General features: G+C 42.1%; 1 pseudogene; it reads right to left on the bottom strand.

The window, feature by feature from the left end:
* Positions 1-2,673: 2,673 nt before the first annotated feature.
* Positions 2,674-3,871, bottom strand: LOC126267240 (uncharacterized; annotated as a pseudogene).
* Between the last annotated feature and the right edge of the window lie 3,468 nt (positions 3,872-7,339).

Raw genomic sequence — 7,339 nt, 5'->3', positions numbered from 1 at the left:
TAGGGGACCGCACCACCACTTCCCAGCAAATTAGGGACACTGTTGCTCCTGGGGTATCGGCGAGGACCATTCGCAACCGTCTCCATGAAGCTGGGCTACGGTCCCGCACACCGTTAGGCCGTCTTCCGCTCACGCCCCAACATCGTGCAGCCCGCCTCCAGTGGTGTCGCGACAGGCGTGAATGGAGGGACGAATGGAGACGTGTCGTCTTCAGCGATGAGAGTCGCTTCTGCTTTGGTGCCAATGATGGTCGTATGCGTGTTTGGCGCCGTGCAGGTGAGCGCCACAATCAGGACTGCATACGACCGAGGCACACAGGGCCAACACCCGGCATCATGGTGTGGGGAGCGATCTCTTACACTGGCCGTACACCTCTGGTGATCGTCGAGGGGACACTGAATAGTGCACGGTACATCCAAACCGTCATCGAACCCATCGTTCTACCATTCCTAGACCGGCAAGGGAACGTGCTGTTCCAACAGGACAATGCACGTCCGCATGTATCCCGTGCCACCCAACGTGCTCTAGAAGGTGTAAGTCAACTACCCTGGCCAGCAAGATCTCCGGATCTGTCCCCCATTGAGCATGTTTGGGACTGGATGAAGCGTCGTCTCACGCGGTCTGCACGTCCAGCACGAACGCTGGTCCAACTGAGGCGCCAGGTGGAAATGGCATGGCAAGCCGTTCCACAGGACTACATCCAGCATCTCTACGATCGTCTCCATGGGAGAACAGCAGCCTGCATTGCTGCGAAAGGTGGATATACACTGTACTAGTGCCGACATTGTGCATGCTCTGTTGCCTGTGTCTATGTGCCTGTGGTTCTTTCAGTGTGATCATGTGATGTACCTGACCCCACGAATGTGTCAATAAAGTTTCCGCTTCCTGACACAATGAATTCACGGTGTTCTTATTTCAATTTCCAGGAGTGTATATTGAAATCTAAACACAATGAGATGTCATTGTTACAAACTTAGTGTTGCTGTCCTTAACTTACACTTAAATCTGGAACGATTGAGGATACTCGCAGTCAGCTTACTAAGACGTATCTTAAAAGTAACAAGCCAAATAAAAGTTCATCACTTCATTGAATAGACTACACCAGTATTTATCGAGTGGACTGGTGGAAGGATATTATGGAGGGATATTAGGGCTTTTAATTCTGCCCAGATGACAATCTCTTTAGAGATGGAAATCAGTCGTGCATCGGACAGGTTCTAACATGGCGAAAATAAAAAAGGAAATTTAAGATCATAAAATTATCGTATTAAAATATTGATGGAAAATTTCACGTAGTGTAACAAAAGAAACGAGTGAACATCTGCTTTAAACATGACTTCAAGTTTTAATTTAATTAATAATTTGTCACTAGGTGTTTTGCGATTTTTGGGTAACCATATAGACCTAATTTACAGTGACGAGTTATAATATGCTATAATGCCATATGCTATGCTAAAAAGGGCACAATTCTAGCGAAATATGAGTTACATTTACGGAATTGAGAAGTCGTAAAATCGAAGAGACCGAAAATATGTTTCATACTACCAACAAAAGAAACTGAAATATGTAATTGTATGACAGTAAAACTCTTAATTTAAATCGATGTGATATTTTGATATAACTATTGTTAGTTTGTCTTTGAAACAGCATATTCTTACATAATATCGTGGCACAACAGAAGAAACAGGAGGAATATAGAACTGAATTTATTTATCAAGCCCACTGATATGTTGTGTGTAAACTCCATTCCTTACTGAGTATTTTATGCTGTCTATCTGATTTTAAGCACAAATATGTATATTTAGTGTATTATACTTTTAATAATAGCATTATGGTTAGTTTATTTAACGTAACTACAGCTGCTCACATATATTATTAGGAGAATACGTACAAAATAAATTATGTGTGTACAAATAGCTAGATGGTACGAGAAAAAGAGGAGAAAAACAGATTATTTCTAGTAGATGTAGTGTTCACTTCTTCTTGTGTAGGATGATCGTTGCTTGCAAAAAAAAAAGCATTAGATTTTCAGGCTTCTGCAAAAGTACTAAATATCTTCCCTAATTGCTAGTGTTTGGAGGCAGTTATGGGAAATTTTGTAGGTTTTTGATCTCAATATATATTAAATAGAGACAGCACGTACAACGTTTTACACCTTTCATTTTGGTTCTCAAACCAAAAGCTGCAGCAAAATACTATTAAGGGGATACTTGAGCTTCGTTATACCCTACACAATATGTGGGCATAAATGAAACCAGACGTGGTGTAGTGTTAACGTGGTTCCAACTTACGCACTCACAGTGTGGGGGTGCTGTTTTCTGCTCAAAGATACACCAGTGCCTCACTCTGTCACATGAGATTTTCTTGAATTTTTTGTCACGTGACGCACGTACAATGTTGCCGTATTAGAAAATGAAGTAAAGGAAGAGAGAAAGAAGCATTGTGGTTCAGTGCAGGATCGATGACAATGTATTTTCAGATAATGTTTATTTAAAAAACAAGTTTAACTTATAGAATACCGAAGACAAAAGAAACGGAGCCGGCAAAATTTCATCAAATCCTTCACAAGTGGCAAAGTCTGTGCAATAATAATAATAAAAGCAGTTTAAAATAGTTTCAGTTCTTACTTCAATCTAATGAGCTTTCGTTTACCTTTTCATTTGCCATAATGTAACTGCTATTGCTGGACGCTATTAATTTACAATACAGTATCTATGAAATTCTAAATACGAGATAGTGAGTTCAATAGCACGGTGTGTATATTTTAGACAATATGATTCCTTGGAATACGTATATGCAATAAAATATGCAATAAATGCGGTCATTACACGAAATGCCACATTTCTGCAGCATGTCGAGAACTCAGTATCGAATTGAAATTACTTTAAAATAAATTGTAAACACAAAAACACTAAACAACAAAAATGCTTCGAGAGATTGTAATATTTATTTTTTCACATTTTTTATTTACACTGTGCATCGAGAAAGGAAAATTAAATTCAAAACAAACATTGAACTTTCGACACAAGATTAAGTTAGTCAGTACTACGCAACACTTCAACATAATTTATCGACCAAAACGAGGACCGAACCACAATCCAGGATGCTTAGCAGCCCTCTGGTCGCGCGTCGCGACTCCATCCTCGTACATATCCTCAGTCTGCTCCTGCTTGTCCACATCTACACTGCGCCCGGGACGGGGTCCGAACCATAGCATGTCGTCCACTTCGGCATCACTGCGCCGACCAACCCGGGGTCCGAACCACAGACCGGGCGGATGGGCACGCCTGTCTTGGCGCTGCGATCCACCGTCCTTGAACTCCCTCTCGTCGTCCGTCCAGAGCGCGTCTTCACCTTTTGGCTGTCTGTCGACCCACCCGCGGTCCGAACCACAGTGCTGGAGACTTGGCCGCCCGCTTTTCCACTTGGGGCAACCACTTCAGCGGAGCCTCATCACCACAGCTGCTTCGTCGTCCGTACCGTGGACCGAACCACACCCCAGGGTCTTCGTGTATCGCAGCTTCTCGCTGGACGACTTCTCGCGCCGACCCTGCAGGGATGTAACCCCCCTCTAGCATTGCCAACCATGGACCCTCATCTGTTCTCAATTCGTCACCGATCCCATTCCGTCCATCGACACGAGAATCGAACCCCGCTGCCTCTCTTCCTCTGCGAAACGACGCATTCGGGGCTTCACGATCGGGACGATCTTCGGCGGTTTCTTCATTCCTTTCGTGCGAAGCCACTCTGCTGTCCTGGGATGAGGATTGCGAATCATTCTCCGTCAGCGCGGATTCCGCCTTCGTGTCGAGAACTCGAGCAGCAGTCACCAGAGCCAGCAGCAGGAACAGCTGAGCACCTCTCGGCATGATGGCAGGTGAAGTTCTGTGGCCACAACACCCACTGCCGTGCGCTTTATACGGATCGGGGCCCACCCCGCTCGAGGCAGGTAGCTGTGGGAAGCTCCGATATTGCGGCTCCGGGCTTTAGTGGGACAAATGGCAGACGCCCCCTCCTGCCCTTCCAGCGCAATTACGTCGCCGTTCCTCATTTCGAATTCCTGCAGGGCACTGTTTCGCTACCTACTCTCACGAGCTCCCTTTCTCAATGGAGCCAGGAGCGGTTTGCCGCGACCACGATCTACTTGCAGAGCAGTGTTGGAAAACTTCCACCAAGTCAATAATAACATTTTCAAGGCAGAGCGTCTTACCAACAGCAATCAGATGGCACTTAATGTTGTCTACATTGTTTACCGTCGATCACGCTCATACACATAAATCAACAGATTCACAAGTCACTAGTACTCTAAATACAATTCATAATCAATACAACCAGTACAAGCCAAAATCGATATCTTTGTCAAACCTTATAATTAGTTTATGTCTATAGTTATTAGGTCTACAACTTCGCTTCCGCGGTTCTGCAATATATGGCAGAAGGGACAAGTGGTGGTGTTAATGGTACGTCGTAAGCCCATAAAAGAAGCTTAAACATTTGTAAAAATAACGTTATCAAAATATTACTAAATTTTCGATTGTATCATAAAGTCAGTTTACAATCTCAGTTCTGGCCATTTGCGATAAGTCTCAATTTTATGCTATACCATGAAAAATCTGCCACTGAGGCTCATGAAATGCTTTATCAGACATGTGCTGAGCGATCTAGTAACAAAAGAACTTTCAGAGAATGGTTTCAACGCTTCAGGAAAGGTGATTTTCACGTAGACGACCGGTATGGCTCTGGAAGAGAGGTTTTCAAAGCTACTGGAACCGACGAAAAAAATCTCAGGAAATCGTTATATGAAGCTTTTAAGCTGAGCACTGAAAGACAAACGGCAACAGCGTACCAATACACATGAAAAGCTGATTTCACAGCATGACAATGCTCGACCCCGTCTCGCAAAACCCATAGAAATATACTTTGAAACGTTGAAATGCGAAGTCCTGTCACTCCAAACGTAATCCTATATTCTGCAGACACTGCTCCCTCAATCAACTTTTTCGATCAGTGGCCCTCGGCAGCACTTCTAGTCATATGAAAAAGGGCAAAACTGAATCGATTCACGTATTTGCTCCGAAGCTACCTTGTTCTTCAGCTGCGGGCTTTGTTTAATACCCGAGCAGTGGGAGAAATTAGTGGCCAGCGATGACCAGTGCTTTGAATCGTAATTTTTTTGTACGTGTTTCACAATCAGGCTTATAACTCCGAGAAAAAAATTGCGGAAGCGAAGTTGCAGACCTAATACGTCACTATGTTTGGCAATCATATTAACTACCTTCAGCTTCCTTATCCTCGCGCGAATAGTGTGTAAAAAGAGATAAGGTCGGCATACCTTCATATGAATTCGGGTTTAATTGATATTCTCAGATCGTTATTTCACGAGATTAGTAACACAAAAGGCAGAGGGCGTGAAAGTGACTACTATGCAGCTGAAATCAAAGGGGCTGTGTACACAGTGAGGCTAAGTAACTGAACATTATGTATTGTGTTCCTAGCTGTAAGAAAAGATGCAAAAAGCTGATGATCGTTATTTATAAAGCAGTCTTGAAGAGGCCTTTATCCAGCAATGGTAGGTTCAGTACCACTCAAAGAATAGACATGTAATTAAGTGTAATGAAATGATAGAACTTAAATGCACCGAAGATTAATTTTTCTGAAGTGGGGCACTGATCACAGCAGCAGCACATTAAAAACATGGATAATCAGAATTTTATTGTAAATATGCATTAAAACCCATACTAGGCCAAAGACGACTCCGTCACTTGCTCTTGTCCGACATCTTGGAGGGTCATGTACCGAGTCGACATGGGTAAGTGAAAAAGTTGAGTGACAGCCGACCGAGATAATGTGAAGTATGATGCAACAAACGACTTGCATTGCACACAAACAGTGATCGGAGTGCATAACAAGGAATTTAGATCGCAAGGATCGACTTCTAAAAATGCAGATGTATATATGACGATGTGCTGATGGCGCGCAATCGGTAAGTCACTAAATCAATCGTTTCTCAACGTAGTTAAACACATGAAAGATAATTAAACTCTGTACACATCATCAGTAAAGAAATATGGACAAACTGCTCTAAATAAAAAACATGAGTTATGTGACGTACTTATTGTAACCAAAATTACAGAGAACAATGAAATTCTTTCCTTACATGAAGACAGTCGCGAGGCTGAAGAGTATAATGACGAGACTTTAAGTGTCTTATTTATTTTGAAAATTATAAAACACAAAATTACAGAAGCGATGGTACTCATCTGCAGTGATAGAGAATACGATTGATTTCTGACAGTGTGAGATATATTGTAACAAGTATTCCTGTGATGTTTAACATCATATTGTGGGAGAGAGTAATACGTAAAGTGATTCTTCTTGGAACGTACGCTAATATAAATTAATCTCTTCGTTACTGACGTTATATTGGCGTGCAGATGTGGAACTGAATCAAATGTAAGTGAGGTTGTCCCCTAAAGGCCTTAAGTAATTCTTCACTATTGTGACTACAAACCTTATCTATATCTTTTTCTGTAAAATTTTCAGCTTCTTCATCGAGATTACATAAAACATTAATTGCTATTTCCTCTTGCTAGAGAACCATATTAAGATCACCCACGCTAGAAGTTCTGTCTCTCTACATACTGTAGGTTATAATGCCAATGTCTGATTGTGTATGTCGGATCAGGCTCACTAATGAGCCGAGCTTTCAATATACAGTTAGTTATCCCAACGGGGCTAAAAAGTGACACTGTGAACCATTCTTATTACTAATGTTACCTGTGTACAGTGCTGACGTTTCCTTTTTCCGAAGCACAACATGTCGATGGTAACAAATATAAAAAAGTTTGTCAAAATATGTCTGTCATCGTTTTAAACCATCATATCAGTACAGTAAGTGAGTGTTCTGCAAGGTGCAAGGTTTCTCTCGAGCGTTCGACGAGAAATGGTACAACAGTATTTTAAACAGAGACTTAAAACTTCCATACTGACATCACTGCAGCAATAAAGCGAGCTCAATGAACTGGCGACATAAAACAAATATAAAACAAATATTAGGGAAATCAGATTGCAGACTGAGATTCATAGGAAGAATCGTAAGGAAATGTGCACTACTGGTCATTACAATTGCTATACCAAGAAGAAATGCAGATGATAAACGGGTATTCATTGGACAATTATATTATACTACAACTGACATGTGATTACATTTTCACGCAATTTGGGAGTATAGATCCTGAGAAAATCAGTACCCAGGACAACCACCTCTGGCCGTAATAACGGCCTTGATGCGCCTGGACATTGAGTCAAGCAGAGCTTGGATGGCGTGTACAGGTACAGC

Source organism: Schistocerca gregaria, chromosome 4 (assembly GCF_023897955.1).
Source record: "Schistocerca gregaria isolate iqSchGreg1 chromosome 4, iqSchGreg1.2, whole genome shotgun sequence".
Classification (NCBI taxonomy): Eukaryota; Metazoa; Arthropoda; class Insecta; order Orthoptera; family Acrididae; genus Schistocerca; species Schistocerca gregaria.
Note: the sequence above shows the minus strand (reverse complement) of the source record. Positions and strands in the feature narration are given on the sequence as shown.